At 49.2% G+C, this 20,930-nt stretch overlaps 1 protein-coding gene across 4 annotated transcripts in view; it reads right to left on the bottom strand.

Annotated features, from left to right (window-relative positions):
* The window catches only part of RNF144A (ring finger protein 144A), a 110,090-nt gene that overhangs the window by 40,445 nt on the left and 48,715 nt on the right, over positions 1–20,930 (bottom strand). The gene's annotated exons all lie outside the window — the stretch shown is intronic.

The following is a 20,930-nucleotide window of genomic DNA, read 5'->3' as shown; positions in this document are numbered from 1 at the left end:
CACTGTCACCTGTGCAGGTGACCCCTAAGGTCAAGGGGTTGTCAAGGCTTTTATTGCACATTTACGTCCCTTTCTCAAGTTTTGCACTCACAGCTCGCTGTGTGTCCCTGAGCAATGTTTAGTTGGGACAAGCCACTTGCCGAATTCTCTGCGGGGCACCCCGGGAGGAACCTGGCACCTCCTGGAAACCTGGCAAGCAGACGAGACGCACGGCCAGGATCGTGAGAGGCAGACACGTGGCCGGCGGCAGTGGGGAGCCTGACCCCAGGGCCCAGGCACGTGAGGGGCGATGGAGGTGGCCCGGAACCTGCGCTGGAAATCAGGGCAGGTGACCCACACCCAGGGCAGGCATGGGGCAGCAGGACAGGCAGGCCTCTTCCCAGGACAGTTAACACCTCTCAGTCACTTGGTCTGGAATAACTGCGTTTTCCATTATTAAAAAAGGAGTCTGACACAAAGTAAGATGACTTTTGGACTGGCTGCAGCTTTCAAGATAATTTAAGCAAGCACCACGATTCGACCTAAAGCCACTGGGTCCAGACGGTTAGATGATTCGAGGTGTCACCCCGCTCTGGGAGTGCAGGGCTGCTCACCTCCCTGAGGTCATTTTCACGGGTAACATTGAATTTATTTATTTATTGTTATTTTACATGTCCACAACGGATCCTGAGTTTATGGGCCACGGATTATTTATATTTCTCTGCGTCATTCTTCTGTTTTAATCCTTAATCATTTTTTTTATCCAAATAGCATCTCTTAAAGTTCACTGTGAAAGTGACAATTATGCTTGATTGAAAAGGGGAGCTAGCCCTAAAAGGGACCACAAAACTTGACTGGAAGCATTGAGGCTTGGACTTGGATGGGGAGCTTCAGAAATCACTCAAGGCTGGAAATGTCTCAAGGGGGCCGTGGCTGCTAACTGGCTTCTCTGGCCTGGAGATCTGGGGATAGGTCTTCACTGAAGATACTGCAAAAGCACAGGGCTGAGCTTCTTCAGGGCGTTGTAGCAGCAGTTTTAGTGTAGGGCTCACACTTTGGAATCAGGCATGGCTGGGTTCAAATTCTTTTTTCTGCCACTTGGTTATGTGATTTTGGAGGAATTATTTAAATTTTATGAACTTTAGTTTTGTGTTTTTTTCCCCTCTGGAAAACCTATATACCGTCAGCCCCGTGTAGAATTGTGAAGAGTGAGAGGCAATATGTTTAAAGTCCCTAGAAGACACTACAAGCTTGGTAAGCGGAAGTCATTATTATATGTCAGGTTAACGAGCTTGGACATTAACCTACACAGACTAAAGGGAGAAGAAAATGTGTTCAGCAGAGAAACAGTATGATAAAATTAGTATTTTAGGACATTCAATCCAATGGCTAACGTCTTTGGAAGAAGCAAACACTAGCACCTCCTAAAGCCTCCTGCTCTATCATCAGCTATGCAATATGGCCCAAGACCGGACACCACCCAGAACACATTACAGAATGGCAGGATGCTACGGCTTAACCAGCTGGTGCCACAGAAGGTTCCTAAACCCTCCACACCACTCCCACCCTGCCATACATCCTGGGCAGGGCAGCATCCTGCAAAGCTTCCTGCCCCCTAAACCACTTATGGACTCTATCCCACCCCAGACCACTGCCCTAAGCCTTCCTGCTTGTTCCCAAGACCATTCTCTCGTCTCAGCTTCCCAGCTGGGCTCCTTTCCCTGTTTACAGCCTAATGCGGCCCTCGGCACAGCCTAGAGCAGGGGTCCTCAAACTTTTTAAACAGGGGGCCAGTTCACTGTCCCTCAGACCGTTTCAGGGCTGGACTATAGTTTGAAAAAAACTATGAACAAATTCCTACGCACACTGCACATGTCTTATTATGAAGTAAAAAAACAAACCGGCAAAAACACCCGCACGTGGCCTGCGGGCCATAGTTTGAGGATGCCTGGTCTGGAGGGCCGGACCTGCCTGGCTTCCTTTCTTCCTGGACCACGATTTCTCTTTGCCCCAGTGGCTTCCCCCTGCCCTGGGCACAGGTCAGCCTGGGGCCGCACCCCCACTTCCCCTCAGCCCCGTGAGCGGGACTTAAGCGGGTCGAATTCCCATTCCCAGGCACCACACCGGCATCCCTTCCCCTCCAGGGCACGTGGTCTCTGAAGCTGTGCTCACAATCACGGTTCAAAGTGACAATAACAGGACATATTAAAAAAAAAAAAAAAAAGGACTATATTGTCTAAATCCACCACGGACATGCCCTACACACAGGATGGCCGAGTGTGATTTTTCCTAACATTGAGCAGCTGCAAACTTGCCATCGGAATTTGCTAAGAGAGTCACAATGCACAATAAGGGAAAAAACAGTCTTTGTTTTCCTGAAGCGAATGTCAAGTCACATGAAACAGCAAACTGTTTTAAGAACATCTGGTCAATTACAAGTATTATTCAATTTAAGCAATTCAAAATGTTTGTGCGCCAAGTTACTTACTAAGCAAGACGGAGGTTGCGCTAAAGGTTGGGCGCTGTGCTGGGGGGGGTGGTGTGGGTAAGGATGGGAAAGGCTGGAAGAGACAGCAGTCCATGGGGAAGACAGTCGGCACGTGAACAGAAGGTCAGATGAACCAGCCCATCCCAGGCTCTAGGGCTACGGCCCCTGTGGGTCCCTCTTCTCCCTACCCGTACTCCTTCAGAGCACACCCAGGCAGGGGACGGCAGCTGCCAGCCAGCCACCTCCCACCTCTTACTCTCCGACTTCCCGCAACAAGGCCCTGCTCTCCTGTGGTTGGCTGGGTCACACTGTGTTTCTTCCCTGTCCCAAGCCCCTTCCCCTCCCCGATGGCTTCTCCAAATCCTACCACCCCTCCCTGCCCAGCACCAGTCCCTGTGCTCTGCGGAGTCGCTTCTGCAGAAGCCAACCACAGGAGAGCAGGGCCTTGTAGGCATGTAGCAACCTCAAATGCACATTATACTCTATGAAAGAAACCAATCTGAAAAGGCTACATACTGTGCGATACCAACTATATATGATGTTTTGGAAAAGGCAAAACTATAGAGATAGTGAAGACAAATGACAGCGGTTTCTAGGAACTGGAGAGAGGAGAGGTGAACAGGCAGAGCACAGAAGATATTTAGGGCAGTGAAACTACTCAGTGTGATACTATAATGGTGGATACAAGTCATTACACAGCTGTCACAACCACAGAATGTGCAACACCAAGAGTGAGCCCTAACATAAAGTTTTGTCATCTTCCCCAAATTTGTGGGTTGTAGCCCTAACCCTCAATGTGACCACATCTGGGTCTTTGGGAGGGAATTAAGGTTATACGAAGTCATAAGAATGGGGCCCTGATCCAACAGGACTGTGGCCTTTTAAGAGGACGAGTGAGAAAGAGATCTCATGATCTTGGCCACATGAGGACACAGCCAGAAAGCAGCTGTCTGCAAGCCAGGAAGAGAACTCACCATGCTTACACCCTGGTCTTGGACTTCCAGCCTCCAGAATTACGAGAAAATAAATTGCTGTTGTTTAAGCCACCCGGTCTGTGCTATTTTGTTAAGGGAGCCCCAATGGACTGATACATGAGTGAGAATGTCCTATCAACGCATATTCATCAGTTGCAACAAACGCACCACCGTGGTGTGGGATGTGAATTGTGTGCATGTGGGAAAGGGGGTGGACAGGAACTCTGCACTTCCCATTTAATTTAGCTGTGAACCTGAAACTGCTCTGAAAAATAAAGCCTATTTTTTCAAGGAAAGGGAAACTACTGTAAGATTTCAATAGAGGACATTCTGGAAAAGGCAACATCACAGTCAGTGAACAGATCAGTGGTTCCCAGGGTGCGGGGTGGGGCGAAGAGTAGAGGAGGCTTGAACAGACTGCAGTGCCTGTTCAAGGGCAATGAAACTATTCTGTATGATGCTGTAATCACAGATACATGACACTATGCATTTATCAAAGCTCATAAAACAAAGCTTTACAGCATAAACAGCGAACCTTAATGGATGCAAATTAAAAAGAAAAAATCACAGAGGAGGCCGGGCCATTGCAGGATGTAACCAGACTGTGACAACAGGAAGGGGTAGGAGAAAAGGTGCTGTCCACAGTGAGTTTGGAAATGAGTAGAACCTTCAAGAATAAAGGCAATGGAATACAGCTGGAGACAGGAGTGTGAACTCGGGTTCGGCTTAATGAAGCTACAGACATCTACATAGAGAAATGTTTATTAATTTGTGTGCTCGCATGTGCATATTTCCTTGTTCCCTCAGCTCAGAGGGCACAGACGCAATGATACCCTAGTTTGCAACAAGCACATCTAGTGCCCGGATCCTGGTTTCTAACACAATGTTCCAATTAAAGAAATGAGGGTTCACCAGACAAAGGGCTGCTGGTTCCAGGACTGGAGCAGGATATTCAAGAGGAGCTTGGAACGCCTCGTAGAGCCACACAGCAAGGAAGTGCTCACAACTGACAAACAACCACACTGGCGGGCATGCCTAAGCAATCTGGGAGCCAACCGAAAGAGCTCCTGATGGCTAAGGCCGAAACAATCTGAACAAGAAAGCAGTATGAATTATGACACAGAATATAAAGTAAACACTGATAAAAACAAATGAGGGGAGAAAGATACATCTCCCATGAGGGAAAATTCCACATTCCACAATTCTGTAGATACCCACCCTCAAGCAGGTGCAGCCCCAGTCCCCACTCTTGGGGCTGGGCTGCACGCAGTGACTTCCTTCCAAAGAGGACAGGTGAGCCGGGGGCAAAGGGAGGAGCTCTACAGTGGAGACACCTGACAAGTGCTACCTCAGCTAGGTGGTCACAGCCAACCTCAGGAGTGACCGATCACGCTGACGCCCTTGCCAGGATGTGAGGAGAGTGACACTTCACCTCCGCCATCTTCCTCCCTAAAGCCGTAACCCCAGTCTACCTATGACAACAACATCAAATAAACCCCAGTTCGGGAATATTCTACAAAACACCTGCCCAAACTCCCCAAAACTGTCTTTCAAAACAACGGAAGTCTGAGAAACTGTCACAGTCTAAAAGAACCTAAGGAGACAAGATCTCCCAATGTAATGTGGGGTCCTGGAACAGAAAAAGGACCCTGGGCACAAACTAAGAAAAGTGGAATAAAGTGTGCACTTCAGTTAGTAAGAATGCAACAAGCGTTAGTCTGTTAACTGTGACAGACACACCACACTAAGGCAATACACGTTAACAGAGGAAACAGGCTAAGGGGTGTACAGAAACCCTCCGTACCATCCGCATCGTTTTCCAAATCCGGATCTGTCCATCTAAATCTAAATCTGAAAATCTAAACTGCCTTAAAATGAAAAGTTTATTTAAAAAATAAACCGTTGTTTTCATTTAAATCCAAATAAGCCCATTGAAATGCAGATTAAACTGGAAAGAGTAATATCTTAAGCCGGTGTTTTTCTCGAAAAAGTATTATTAAGGGCGACACTAAAAATATGAGAAACACTAGATTAAATATAGTTGAACAGATCTGTTTATTTTTAGCCATTTTAAACTTCCTCTGGCTTTTGATATGCTAATTAATACTGCTGCCATCCCAGGAGGGTACACAGTAGGGCTCCACTAGACCATGAAGCTCTTTCTCTAGGACTACCGCACACCATTAAGGTTCGGCAAGAGAAAAGAGAAAAGGACAGCAAGCCACTCTTGGCCCGCTCACTGTAACGGGCTGCCCTAAATTCAGACTGTGCAGGGGAACGGGGAATGGCAGACGCAGCTGGCAAAGGAGGACCGGGGACGAGGACGGGCACCCACCGGCCTGGGCTGCCGTCGTGGGCAGGGCCAGAGGGCGACGGTCGCCGCAGAAACAGCCACAGGCATGGAATGAAGAGGGCTGTGGTGCTTTCACCTTCAACGTCACCTGCCCGGCCGAGCACGGGGCCGAGGGGGCAGCACCCTACCTGGGCACCGAACGCAGAGCGGCTGAGGGGTCCACCTCACCCCAGCCGCTGCCGTCAGAGCAGGCCAGCGCCTCCCACCGCCTGCGCCCCCGTCAACTGCGGGGCGTCTCGGGCCGGCCTAGCGCCAGAGGCTCCCACAGGCCCCCTGGCTCCCGGCACTGCACGCGGTGTGACCTCAGAGGGACACACACACATACACACACCCCACATACAAACCACACACAGCCACACAGACCACACACACCCCATACCCCTCATCCCACACACACACCACACACCCCATTCACACCACATACACACAACACACCACACACACACCACACACAATGCACACACACCCCATACTACATGCAACAGAAATACACACACTCCAACATCCCACACCACACACACATGCCAAACATGCCACATACACACCACATAACCCACACAGACACCCATTTATACCACAAACCACACACAACACATACCACACACACACCACACACACACACATACCACACACTAGAAATATACACACCACACACACACCCCATCCCCACACACCCAATACAAACACACACACACAACACACATACATGCAAAAACCCCACATACCACACACATATATATACCACACACCCCATACACATCAGAAACATACACACCACACACACCCTCAAATCCTCCAACACACACCACAAACACACACACTATAACACTCCAAATTCCCCACACATCACATACACATAGGCCACACACACGCAACACATATCCCCCAAACTCCCACACATACTGCATACCACACACACCACATACAGACCCCACACACAACCACACACACCACATACAGACCCCACACACAACCACACACACCACATACAGACCCCACACACAACCACACACAGCACATACAGACCCCACACACAACCACACACACCACATACGGACCCCACACACAACCACACACACCACATACAGACCCCACACACAACCACACACACCACATACGGACCCCACACACAACCTCACACACCACATACAGACCCCACACACAACCACACACACCACATACGGACCCCACACACAACCACACACACCACATACACATACCGTTAAACACTACATACCCACACACATACCACAGGCACACATACTACACACATACACCACATACATACTACACACACCATATATACATACCACACACATCACACACATACCACATGCGCACACCCCACTCACATACACAACACATCATACACAGAACACACCAGAAACATATACATGACACACACATACACCACACACACGACACGCACACAACACACATACCATGCACACATGCCACATGCACACATCCCACTCACATACACGACACACACACACACATCATACCCATCACACCACACACACACAACACACATCAAAAACATATACACTACACATGCCCACAACATACATCGCACACACACTACACACACCACATGTCACACACACACACACACCACACACCACATGTCACATACACACCGCACACGCCACACGTGACCAAAATCCTGCTGACATGTCCTTAGAGAAGCCCCCGACACCCCGCACTGCCCAGCGCCCGGCCTCAGTGGGCCCTCAGGCAGCGTCTGGGCGTGGCCGCCCTTGGAGGCAGCCGGGCTGGAGACAGCGGCCACTCCCGGCGGGACTCCTCTTTCCTCTCCGAGACCCAAACCCTTGAAGCAGCCTCCCCGGAGCTCTGGTGTCCTCACGGCGGCAGCACTGCGGCCTGCTCCGCTGGGGCCAGACGCAGCCGCGCTCCGACCCGCGCGGGAACGAGCCGCAGAGGAAGACACGAGGGCCCGCTCTTTCAGCTCCGACTTATTTGCCCGGACAAGCACTGCACTTGGGCTGCCAGAGAACAGCGCTCCAAAAATCAAGCATCAACTCATCACACCTGAAAGCTGGAGGGGACTCTGGATCATTCCTTCTTCCTTTGGCGATAATACCCTCACTCTGAGTGGCTAAGACGTCACAGCAACCCCACCCCTCACCCAACACCACTTCCTTCTATCTGATGATGAACTACCCTTTTTCTTTCTTTCTTATGTAAGAGACATGGTCTCGCTCTGTCACCCGGGCTGGAGTGCAGTGGTAAGATTACAGCTCACTGCTGCGGCCTCCAACTCCTGGGCTCAGGTGATCCTCCTGCCTAGGCCTCCTGAGTAGCTGGGACTACAGGCAGGCACCACCACGGCTGGCTATTTTTTATTTTTTTATAGAGACAGGGTTTTGGTATGTTGTCCAGGCCGGTCTCGAACTCCCGGCTTCAAGTGATCCTCCCACCTTGGCTGCTCAAAGTGCTAGGATTACAGGTGTGAACCACTGCGCCTGGCCCTCTTAATGCATTATTGCAAAACCTTGCTAGGGACATAGTCAGTCATTATCTCTTGCTTTTCCCCTCAGATGGGGACACAAAGAGAAATAAGCAAAATATACAGACATCTATGACAAGCTTTGAAAAGCAGTGAGGCTCCGGGTTCTCTGCTCTGAATTGATCTTAATCATATTTCGTTAAACAAAGAACCATCTGTAGGGGGTGGGGGTCTGGTTTATATGGTCAGCTGCAGTTTCTTCTGTTGCTTTCGGTCAGTACTTGTTGATGGCAAGGGTGGTTCAGGAACAGGCCTTTGGCCAGCTCAGTATGGGGGACAGACCAGGCACAATGGCTGTTTCCTTCAGGGCCCCAAACGGAAACTTCGTTGCTAGGTAACAAGCCTGGGAAACTTCTGGGTTTGGAGTTTGTCAATCCCTTGAGTTCACAGAACAAGATGTAATGGAGGAGGGAGGAAGTCGGGTGGGAATAAGCCTCTATGAAGATCCTGGGTTTTATTCCCAGCTTTGGAAATGACTGACCATGTGGCCCTGGGGCTGTCACTGTACGTTTATGGACCAGTGACTTCGTCTACAACCCGAGGATGCTGCTGGGACAGCTGTCTTCCAGCAGTCCTGTAAGCCATGACCTTCTCTAAGCCTGTGAAAGCTTCACTCCTCTTGCCCACCTGGAAACATGTGACTCCATCCTCAGCGAGCGGCCTGTTCCACACAGGTAGGAGAACGGATCTCAAAGTGAGACGGTGATAAAGAGAAAACATGCTTTCAAATTGCAGAAGCCCGTAAACACAGATCAATTTCAGAGCACATGCCACACCCGTGGCTGTGAGTTGCGTTCTGCCCATTAAATCATCCAAGCCTTTCGCATCCTCCCTTTCTAAGAACTCACCTGCAACTCCACCTCCAGAAGCCCCTCCCCACTCTTACTCCTATATCTGCAAGCCACTTTCTCCTTATCAGTTATTAAGAAAACCAGCATCAGGTTTCTAGGAAGTTGTAAACATTGCTCTAGACATGGGATTACAAAAGCCAACAGGGACAGAGTAGCCACCCACAGGGCACTGTCTAAGAATAATCAAAGCCCTGTTAAAACACCTGCCTTTGAAGGTCTCCTCATTGTAAAGGGAAAGGGAGGAGATAAAAGGTGAAAAATGACAAGGAGTCTGCTCAAAGAAACTCTGGGGTGTCAACTGGGGCCACCCTTTCTTTGGGTGGCATTAGGCTGCGGCTTTGACTTGACACACCCACCAGAAATTCAAGTGAAACTTCCTGTTGCACCAAGTTCTAAATCTCTATGTGAAGTTTATTTTGATTCTGTCTTTGCTTTCTAATAACTAGCCAGGGAACAGATGAGACAAGAAAGAAATGGCAAACACTGCAAAGAGAGGAACAAGCTGATATAACAAACTCTGCGTGAGTGGTAACAGCTGAGTGACTCCTCCAACCAACGAGGGGGGCAGAAATATCCGGTAGAATCTCTGGAGTCAAAAGCCAGCAGCATGAGCTCAGGGACTCGCTGAGGGATTTGAAATCACAAAGAGGGGACCATGACCCCCGCCTTAGGTTCTAGTGGACCCTGGCACATCAGAACCAAGTCAGATCCCAGGGGTTGGGAACATTCAGGATCCCTATGGCCTAGAAAACGCATATGCATTTGCACCCCCCTATTTTCCCAGTGTATACCAATGTTGCTAAGATGAATAAGGCATGAATTAAACTGAGTTACTGAACTTGCACATGCTACAACCAAAGACAGAGACCTCCTTCCGATCCTCCCTGAAACACACGTCTGGGTGCACCTGGTTCTAGGTCCTCATCTCCTTAGTGGAAATGTTAACAGTGAATGAAACAGACAGATATTTCTGCCTTCAAGGAACTTACACCCTAGTAGGGGGTCAAGATAAAAGGATAGGTCAGTATCAGCTAGCAATGTGGGTTTGGAGGGAAAACCAGGCATGGAGGGAGGGCTGGGCAGAGGGTGTGCAGGCAGCACCCGCCACGGAGCCCCCACCTGCTTCCAGTGGGCAGGGATCCCAGCCACCCAGGCAAGAGACTGGGGCAATGACAAACAGGAGGGAAACCAGCTCGGAGGCCCCTGGCCTAACTAAGCCAGCAGAAGGACGGAGCTGCCTGAAACCCACAGGGAGAAGCAGGTCTGCAGTGGCACTGGAGTGTCACCACATTTACCTGCGTGGCTCTGGCAACATCAATGCACCCCTCTGAGCCTCTGCTTCTCTATAAGGCAGACAGACACAGCGGGGCCCAACGGAGGGGGATTCCTGAACAAGGCAGGAAACTCCGGCCAGAAATCCTCCAGGAGACTGGGTGAGAGGTCAGGACCAAGGCACAGGACCTAAGCCACCTGCATCCTGAAAAGTTCACTTAAATTTGCATAACAATATGCAGCCCCCTAGAATCCTCTGCTATGGGAAATAAGGAAGGAAAACAGCTAGCCATTTGGGCCTCATCCCTCTGTGCTTCCTGAGGCTCCATGCTGACTGCAAACCCTGCTACCGGCCTACTCAGACAGCTGCAAATGCTGTTGGACAATTCTGCATTTCTTTTTCCCTTCTTAGCACCCAAACTCACAGAGATCCACAGGCCCCTGGGGATTATTCCAGAAAGACAAAAGCCTGGGGCCAGGGATATGTGCCCGGCACACACACTTAGCTTCCAGGAGACTTCTCTGCAGAAAAGAAAACAGGAGCCTTCCAATTTCCCTTCCCTTCTGCCACTCGGAGCACGCCAAGTGGCTCACGCTGGGACCCACGTGGTAATCCAGGCCCTGCAGTCTCGGGTCCACAGAGCAGGAAGCCGCGACACCTGGCATCCAGCAGCACAAGCAGGGAGAGGCGAGCAAATCCCCCGGACAGAGAGCACCCGGGTTTTCGCCAACCTGGAAACCGTGCCACCTCTACGACAAAGACCTTTCCCCGGCTATCTGCAAACTCTCATTCCTAACTTCGGGCACAGCCAGAGGGACGCTGAATGGCTAAGGAATCCTAACCCGCGGTGCTGTGGTTTGGCAGAAGCTTCCACGTCTCTATTTCGTGGGGCCTCAACTATTTTCCAATGTGATAAAGGTCTGAGAATGATTAAAAGATCACACTCCTTAGAAAACAAGCCTACAAAAATCTCCGTGTCACTGAGGCAGCGCGTCCACTGTGACGATAGTGTCCCTGGTCTCCCACTGTTTCGGTCACCTAACCCCTACACAGCCTGCACGCCCATCACCCTCTCCCCTGCACCTGCTCATTTTATGACAGCTCTTCCCTGACACAGCAGATGTGCATTCTTTATTTGTGGTTTTCTTCCCCTTCAAAGATGTAAGCTCCACTGGGGAGCCAGTGTTATCATCCAACTGCTTAAAAAGCGTATTCGAAGGGAAAATTTGCTATATTTTATTCTTTCCTTTACTGCCTAGGTAACTAAGTAGGAAAAAAACCCAAAAACATACGAGCCTCAGTTGGGCAGTTCCTCTTCTCCAACAACCATGGAGCCACATTCTCCCTGCCACTGATAAAATACTAGGGTCCCCCCCACAGCTGTCTACTGATGAAACAGTGACGACTAGCATCTTGTGACATGCTTACGATCGGCTGCAATGTTTTCTGACATCTGTGTTCCACTTTACATTGTGTCATTCAACAGACAAGACTACAGAGACCTGAAGTCAACTCAACTATCTTCATTTAACACACTAAGAACCGAAGTTTAAGAAAGATACACAATTTTTCCAAAGTCTCAAGGTCATAAGTGGCAAGTCCATGATTTGAACCCAAGTCTCTTGATTTCCAAAGCCTACATTCTGTCCATGCACCCACTGCTCCGGGGGCTTCTACAGAGCTTGGAAAGGCTCATTCACGAACAACAGCTGCGAGGCCCACACACAAAGGTGGAACTGCTACTCTGTTCACCTTTAGAAATACAAAAGCAGTCACCCTCTGAGAAAAACTGTCATGGATTTCTTTTAACTTTTCACACCTGCAAGGAATATCTTTTTCATCACAGAGTTCCCCAGCTATTAAATAAGGCCTTTGGATTAACTCAGATGGCAAAGAGAGACCTTCGGTTAGCTAGAATGCAGAAATAAATCCAGTGCTCAACTTCCCAGATCATAACCACACGGAACGGTCCTCTGCTGTCCCTCCTGGTCAGTGGCAGAGACGGCCTGTCCTAACAGCTGGGGAATGTGTTTATCCCCTTGGAGTTTCCAAACCTCTCTGTGAGCAAGGCAGAGCCGTCAGCCCATCCCTGGCCAGGACCACAGCTGTGTTCCCAAGAGACGTCCCCGCCCAGTACCCCTCCGCCCCACACGTCCCAGCCCCCACCAGCCCCTGGCCCGCCATTCTAGAACTCCTATTCCAATATGCACTGGGGAAATTCCCAAGGCTGCTCCTGTCTCTCCGCTTGCTGACGCTGGGCGAGGAGACCCCCAAGTGCAGATGAACTTCCGAGCCGGGAGTGGGAGCCACAGCCGTGTGGCAGAGAGACATGTCACGAGAGTAGTGTGGACCCCTGCACGTGCCCCCTTTTCCTGAGAGCCAACACCGCACCCACTGCGCCCTCCGCCGTGTGGCTGGACAGCACCCCTGAAGCTCTGCCGGACCCACAGCCAAGCACACGACTCACTCAGAATCAGCTCTGACATGGCGTACCGGTCCGGTCCCCGCGGGTGGGGAAACAGCGTGCATTAAAGGGGACGCGCACAGAGAGGAGGGACACCCCGACACGGCCAGGGCCGGGGCTCCGGCTGCAGAACCAGCTCACGCTTCCCCCGAGCGCTGAGGTTTGTTGAGAGCCCAGCCTCGGGGGAACTGAGCGTCACCAAATCGCCTGATGCAACCTCTCCAGAGGGGAAATAAGAGACGTGAACTCCAAATTATCCCCAAGAAAACCCCGAGGACGACCTGGGAGCAGGCCTCGGGACGGGAAACGTTCCCGCCGGGAGTGCCCGCGCTGCACAGGTCTGCACGGCCGACTTATTTCCAGCCTCACGTGCAAACCTGGGACTTCGCTCCCAAGTCGAATGTCCCTGTGGCGGAGGCGCCAGTCACGGCGATCGGACGGACGGGGGCCGCCTCTAAGTCTGCTCCAGGGAAGGACCTCGCGGTTGACATAATGGGCCTGAGGAGACCATGTGCTCCTGAGGACTCACAGCTCCTTGTCGCCTGAGAATCATCAGTGTAGAATGAATGCAACAACAACAGCAACGACATCCCAGCAATATTTTGCTGGTGCAGAGACTACAGCAGGCCGCTGACACACACGGCCAGTTAGGAGCTTCCTGACATTCCAGAAACAGGCAGCTGCATGTCGCCCAGGGCTACGCAGGCCAAGTCTCCTGCCCTCCTGGTCTGCTCACCCTGCGTGGAGGTGGGGGGGGGGCGGTGATGCAGCATCTGTGGTTCCCCAGGTGACCACCCACCTGTCCGCAGCACTCTTCCTCAGGGCTCTGCTGGCTGGGAGCTCGGAAGGAACCCCCAGTGACGCGTGTTAAACGCACGCTCCCCCCCACTCCCTCCTGACCCTTCTCATCCCACTCTACGCGTTGGTTTTCTCCCTAAACAATACACCTAGCACTGTCTTATCGTGCCACTTGCTTCTCTTGTTGATTTCCCATTTCCCTTTCCAGAACAGACACTCCACTCCACGAGGGCAGTGATTTGTGTTGGCTTCGGTCACTACGGCGTCCCAAGAAGTCACAGCGGCGCTAGCACAGAGGAGGTGCTCCGTGAAAACCCGGTCCGTAAAATCCACTTGACAACCTAAAGCTCACCACGTGGGGAAAAGTCCAGCAACAGCGTTAAAAGGCTGTCCCCCTTGATGGCACTAGAAGCTTCCTAGACACAGGGAGAGCATTTCATGGCCATATAATAGCAAGTATTTGGAATTAAGTACTACGCATCTAAAGTAAATATTTAACGAGTGATTGTCTGAACACTGAATATGAATGTTCATTGGGCCCAATAAATTTATATTAAAATGTTTGAATAACCCTGGCCAGTCACCTGCGCCTTGGTGTGGTGACCTTAGTGGACTGTGTCACCTTCCCCCGCCTGGGATCGAGGAGCCCCCGGGCCTGTCTTTCACCAGCCCTGTGATCCTGGCCCGTCTCCCAGGCCCTCTGCACCCGGGTTTACTTGTGTGGACAGTGACAGGCCTCATGCTCCGCCTATAAAATCAACTGAACGCTTTAAAAAGTGTAATGACTTAGCTGCAGCCTTAGAGCAACTAATAAACAGGGCTAAAGGGGATATGCAATGAAACTGCACTTTCGAGAGGCAACATGCAGTATTTATCAAGGAACTTAAAGATGTTGAAAGCCTTTGATCAAGAAGCCCCGTTTCTGGGAATTCGTCCATAGAACAAAAAATCGGGGGAATGAAAATGTTCATTACGCCATGTAATATTTTAAAAGGAATAGCATACTAGTAAAAGAAAAATGGAAAAGTGTGTGCCACAGAATGACATTTTGCAGTATTAAACAATGGCTTCATGATACGACTTACGATATAAAAACCATATGCTCATTATGATAGTAGCCTCCACAGGAAAAGAAAGGCAGGGTACACACTCCCACAAAATCATTTGCAATTAGAATGAGGAGAAACTCCTGCAACATTCCTTTATATATATATATTTTTTTTTTCCCAAAAATGTCTGCAAGCCAAGGAAAGTGAAAATAAATAACAAATTTAAAAAACTGTAAAATTTATACCAAAGATTTAGTCTCCTTAACAAACATAAAGCTTTAGAAATCAAGAAATAAGAGAGCAAGACCTTAAAAGAAAATGATGAAGGAACAAGATACAGTTTACAGGGAAAGAAAAACAAACGGCCCACAAATCGACACGCTCAGAAGAAAAATGCAAGCTCACTGTATCAAGATGCCATTCCTCAACTATCAAGTTAGCAAAAACTCAATCCCCTGGCAAGACACTCTGCTGGTGAGGTGGTAGGTCAACAGTCACTCAAACACTTTATTGGTTGGAGTTCACGTTCATGATACGTAACACATGAACCGTGGAATCTGTCAGTATTTGCCAAAAGTTAACTACACTTACCCACTGACCTGGTAACCCCACCCAAGTCATATGTCCCAGGTCACTGTGGTCTTGTTATATCAAAAGATGAAAATGACACAGGTAGGGGCCACACTTGGGGATAATATGATACCGCAGAAAGAAGGAATAAGCCTTCTATGCATTCGAATGGGCAAAATGAGTTAAGTAAAAAGAGCAAAGTATAGAAGAATATGTTACATGCTAAACTTTGTGCACATTTGCACTTACTTGTATTTACATAAATCACATGGGATGAATATCCAGGATCTAATTAAAACAGTTACCTAATAAGGTTGTCGGGGGCTGGACAGGGACAAAAGAACAGGTAGAAATGTCCACAGGATCCTCAATATAAACCTTTAAATAAGTCTGGCTGTGAACCACATGGGAAATTCAAAATCACAAAGATTTTAATAAAATAAAAATAAATGCCATTATAAGAATTTAGAATAAGTAGATGGTGTCTAATTTCTCTTCCTGTCTTAACAAAGGAATCGTGCCTACTCATTCTATAACATCTTCTTGCCTACTTGAAGTTAGGAGATGGATGTATTTTGGTATTGTATAAATTTACCAAAAAAGTTCCAAGTGATATTTTAATACAAGTTTTCTTCTCTGAGTTAACTCAGAGTTCCAAAAATACATCAGTGTATATCTGTTCTCCTACATGTCTCTTCCTAATTTAAAATCTGAAATTATTTTATTGTGAAAAGGTGCAATATCCTTGACTCATCTGCCCGTCAGAGCTAAGCAGTTAGACAAGCGCCGGTCAGCTCACGGTAGCGGGGAAGTCTTACTCGTTGGAAAAGTCTTTTTACTGCCACAGTGCCAGACTTTGGGGGAGGGTTTTATCTTTCCCGTAAGGGGAAAAAAAAGGCAGCACTAAGTCAAATAAGAATTATGAACTAATAATAGCCAACGGGTATTAAGAACTTACTAGGTGTTCAAGCTCCTTAGCCACTTAATCTTACAATAGCTTGACCAGATGGAGTTGTGACCCTCCATCTGGTCAAGGAATGAGGTATGAGGAAACTGAGGCACAGAGAAGCTAAGTAGCTTGTTGAAGGTCAAGGGGAGTGGATCTTGGTAGTCTGAGTCCAATCCCTTTCTCAGAACTACAATAATACTACATCTAATCATTTTCCGAAATAAAACTAGAATGCACTTGGCACCAGTTGTCATAAGGCAGCCATAATCTTAACAATATGCAGAATCACGCTACAATGGCCACTTGTCTTTCAAAATCCTACACCCTTCAATACTCCTGGTGAGCAGGTGGCAGCTTGCAAATGCCACCATCCCATTTTACAGACTGTGAACTGAGCTGGAGCTGGTGACTGACTCATGTAAGAAAGAGCAATCAGGGAGCATTAACCATAGCCTAAAAACTACAGACCCCAGAATTCTCAATTTCCACATCCGTCCTTCTACTGGTGAATAAAGTGCTACCCGGAAGGCCAGTAACAGTTCCCATCAGAGATTGGCAACTTTTATCTGTAAAATGTGAGACAGTAAATATTTTAGGCTTGGTTGGGGGGCGGTCTCTGCAGCAGCTACCACTCTGACGTTAGAGCCCCGAGCAGCCGGGGACAATGCGCAGGGCAGTGGGCGCAGCTGTGCATCAAAGGAACCCTATTCTGCACGCGGGCAGCAGGCCAGATCTGGCCACAGACCACCTGCTGGCCACGGTTCATTCTCCGGTGGTGGTGAGAATCTGTCTCACATTCTAATCTTTTGCCTTCTCTAAACATTGCTTAATATCACAACAAAGTTATTTTTCCTAAAATTCCACCTCCACTCCAAATACTAAAATCTGATGGGAGGACATTCGTACCCACACATCCCACTTGCAGCAGTTGTACGCTGCAGGGCTGGCCTGGCCCTCCGCAGGGACTGTCACCCTGTAACTGTCGGGTGAAGGAAAGGACCTTGCATTAAGGCCATTAATTAATGCACAGGCATTTAATCCGCGTGCCTGACGCCATCGTACATGGGAGAAACTGAGGGTGTGCAACAGAACTGTCCCGGCTGGTCTGCGGTTGAACAGTTAACAGCAATGCTGGGATGAGAACTAAGTCTCTTCCCCTAAGGAGCCTTAGACACCGTGTGAGCCTAACATTAGAGACAATGTCCCGTCCTGCAAAGTGTGCTATCTTCTGGGATCAGAGGCCATTTGCTTTGAGCCCCAGCTCCCCCCAACTGTGTGACTGTGGGAAATCAACTAAATCTAAAGATAGCACAGTTACTAAGGTATCATCTTAAGCTGCATTAGCTGCATAATGCCTCATTTAATCCTCTCGACAAACTGTGAAGTAGGAATTTTTATCCCCATTTTATAGATTAAAAGACTGAGACTCTGAAGTTCTATAATTTGTCCAACGTCACAAAATCAGCAAATGTCAGGGCCTAGTTTCAAACAGAGGCAATCTGGCTCCAGAATCCGACTCTTTAAATCATACACTTTACCACCTCTTGGGCTCCACTGGGATGCTGTCTATTGTTACGGTAATTAGTATACCTGCACTGTTAGGGGCCTGCAACCTTTCTAGCCAAGAACTGACCTCATCAACTCTTTCTTGCTGATCTTCTGCTCTGCCAGATGGGAGCATCTGCAAGATGCTTTCCTCTGGGGGCCTGGGTCTGGATGCAGCCCAGGAACAGAACCCCAGTCCCCAGCCTCGTTGGGAAGTACAGCGTCCCCTCCCAGGCTGGGAGACAACCCTGAGACACAGCTGTCCGCCTTGCTAACTATGGGCCTAAGAAACCCGTGCAGCAATCAGCAAATCTCTAAGGTAAGATGGCTCCTGGGCTGGAGAGGCCAGGCAGGGAGGGGCCGGGAAAGGAAAAGGATTACCAGGGGGAATCTTCCAATCCCACATTCCCACTCCCAGAAATGGCAATTAGGCCACAGAACAAACCCCCTGGGGCTGTTTTCGCCGGCCCTACCCATCTAAAAAATTCTTCTAAAAAGGAAAAATAAACTGTAAACATAGGAAGCCATGTGAAGTTTAAGAGGGTAAGTGGGGGTGAACTAAAGTTATATAATCTCCCTTTTGCAGGTAGCTGGGAGGAAAGTTATCTCCCAAAGTTTGACAGATGAACAAAGAAGTACAGCAGCATCTCAGACTGTCACTCAATCTTGCTCTAGAACTGCCAGCAATGAGTGAGCAGCCTGTGCTGACAGTCCAGGCCTGGAGTGAGGAGGAAAGGAGGAGGAGACAGACAGTTAAAATTAGCATCCACTCTGCTGTGCACTGTTGCTTAGGCTTCAGGGGAAATGGGTAGGTTTGGGTGGCTTCAGCTTGATTTGCAGTTGCTTGTTGTGGGGCAGATCATTGCCCTGGGGGAGAAAGCAGTTCTCCCCCACACCCCCGGGGGCCTGGGCAGAAAGAAATGAGGCTCCTGTTCCAAAGCTCTCTGTGCACGGAGCAAAATCTGCAATCTCTCCTTTTTGCACACCAGTAAGAAAAGAGCAGAAAGAAAAGCGCATTCAGTTCAAAAGAATCAAAACAGGAATCTAGAAATACGCATTGCGCACTTCCTTATCCTAACTAAGGTAGGGAAACATCCAGGCCCTGCTGCTGAAAGGTAGAGATAATTGGAAACTGGGAGTGGATAATTGGAAACTGGGAGTTGAATCCATGCCAAAAACAAAGTGAAAGAGCTCGTAAGAGCCTGGGGAGTGCCTCTGTCCAGCCCCTCAGTTGATAATGTCACTCAGAGACACAGCACAATTGGCAGGAACAAGACAGAAGACAGGATTCCACCGTCCCAGGCCAGCCGTGCTGCCGCTCCACCACCCGGAGGTGCCGGGGCTGCCTGTGTCTAGAATAACAGACTGCAGGGTTACATACAGCAAGCGGTCCCCACGGCGGCAGTCTGCAAGAGAGCAGGGTTAAGGAAAAAGTCTCATTATCCTGCAACTGTATCATGGTCTCTGCCAGACTCCACCTCAGGAGAGATTTGTTCTCCGGTCCTAACCAGCCCATCACCCGGGCTGCTTCGCATTTTAGGTTTGCAGCATTCATTATCTCTCCGGCAGGTCCGAGGAAAGAGCTGGGAACACCCCGTAGACTGGGCAGCCCGACCACGGTCCCCGCTGCTGCACATCCCCGACACCCCGGCCAGGCTCACAGTGCGAGGAAATCAGGCGACCAGGCTCACGCACGAAACCAGACCACTGGAGGAACGGTAAAGAAGGTCACGGCCTTGCGAACAGAAGGAGGCTCAGGAGAACAGGGCAAACGGCACACGCCTCCCCGGAGGCCCCCTGCAACTTCCCGGCCAGAGGCTGACGCACAGGCAGCTGGAGCCTCTGCAACTAAGACAAGGCCAAAGAACAATGGAAACCCAGTGGACGCAAACAATGAAGTAAAACGGAATGGTAATCAGGTACTTCTGTTTTTCCATCCTGGCCGGATGCCCTACAACATGTATGCTATACTCTGTAAAAGAAAAACAGGTAAGGGAAATGTGGCAAAAAAAAAAAAAAAAAAGAAAAGAAAAGAAAAGAAAGAAAGAAAGAAAGAAATGTTCAGAAAGGCATGGTAGAGCCAACAGTGGTTTTAGTGCACAAAATTCATGTTTTCAAAGTGGTTTTTGGTTTTTTTTTTTATTCAACAAATGATTTTGTGCATAAATTTTGGGCAGGTAATTCTTTGGGGATAATACATTTGGCTCAAAACTTCGAACAGGGATGAGGGATGCAGGAGGAAGGATGGCAACAGCAGCCAATGCAGGGGGGGAAACGCTCATGCAGAAGGCCCAGGTCACTGCCCCACGGAGCAGAGGCTAAGAGCGTGGCTAGTGGCACAGACTGCCCTCTGTAGCCTCTGCTCTCTGGGGGGGACTTGGGCAAGTTCCTAACCTCTCACTTTCCTCATCTATAAAATGAAGAAAACGGTACAGGCTGAGCATCACTTATCCAAATGCTCAGAACCAGAGTGTTTCGGATTTTGGAATATTCGCATGTACGTGATGAGCTACCCTGGGGACTGGACCCAAGTCTAAGCACTAAGTTCATTTGTGTTCCATATACACCCTGCACACATAGCCTGAAAATAATTTTACACAACATTTTTAATATTTTTGTGCATGAAGCAAAGTTTGACTGCAACCTGTCACATGAAGTCAAGTGTGCAATTTTCCACTGTGGCATCATGTTGGCACTCAGACAGTTTTGAATCTTGGAGCATTTCGGATAAGGGATGCCCAACTTGTATCAGTGTCCCAGGGCTGCGGTAACAAAGTGCCACACTCTGAGTGGCTTAAGCAACAGAAACCAACTGTCGGGAAGAGGGAAGTGCAGGATCAAGGACCAAGGTGTGGGCAGGGCTGGCTCCTTCTGAGGCTGTGGGAAGGGTCTGCTCCGGGCTGTCTCCCAGCGTGGAGGTGGCTGTCTTCCCGTGTCCCTTCCCTCTGTCTGCATCTGCTTCCAAATTTCCCCTTCTTATACGCCAATCATGCTGGGTTAGGGGCCCACCCCAGTGATTTCATTACCTGTGTAGGGACCTGCAAAAGCCCTACATCCTGCAGTACTGGGAGTGAGGACTCCAACATATGAATTTGGGGGGACAGAAG

The sequence above is a fragment of the Microcebus murinus genome, chromosome 3 (assembly GCF_040939455.1).
Source record: "Microcebus murinus isolate Inina chromosome 3, M.murinus_Inina_mat1.0, whole genome shotgun sequence".
In the NCBI taxonomy this organism is placed as follows: Eukaryota; Metazoa; Chordata; class Mammalia; order Primates; family Cheirogaleidae; genus Microcebus; species Microcebus murinus.
This window is presented reverse-complemented; position numbering and strand designations above follow the sequence as displayed.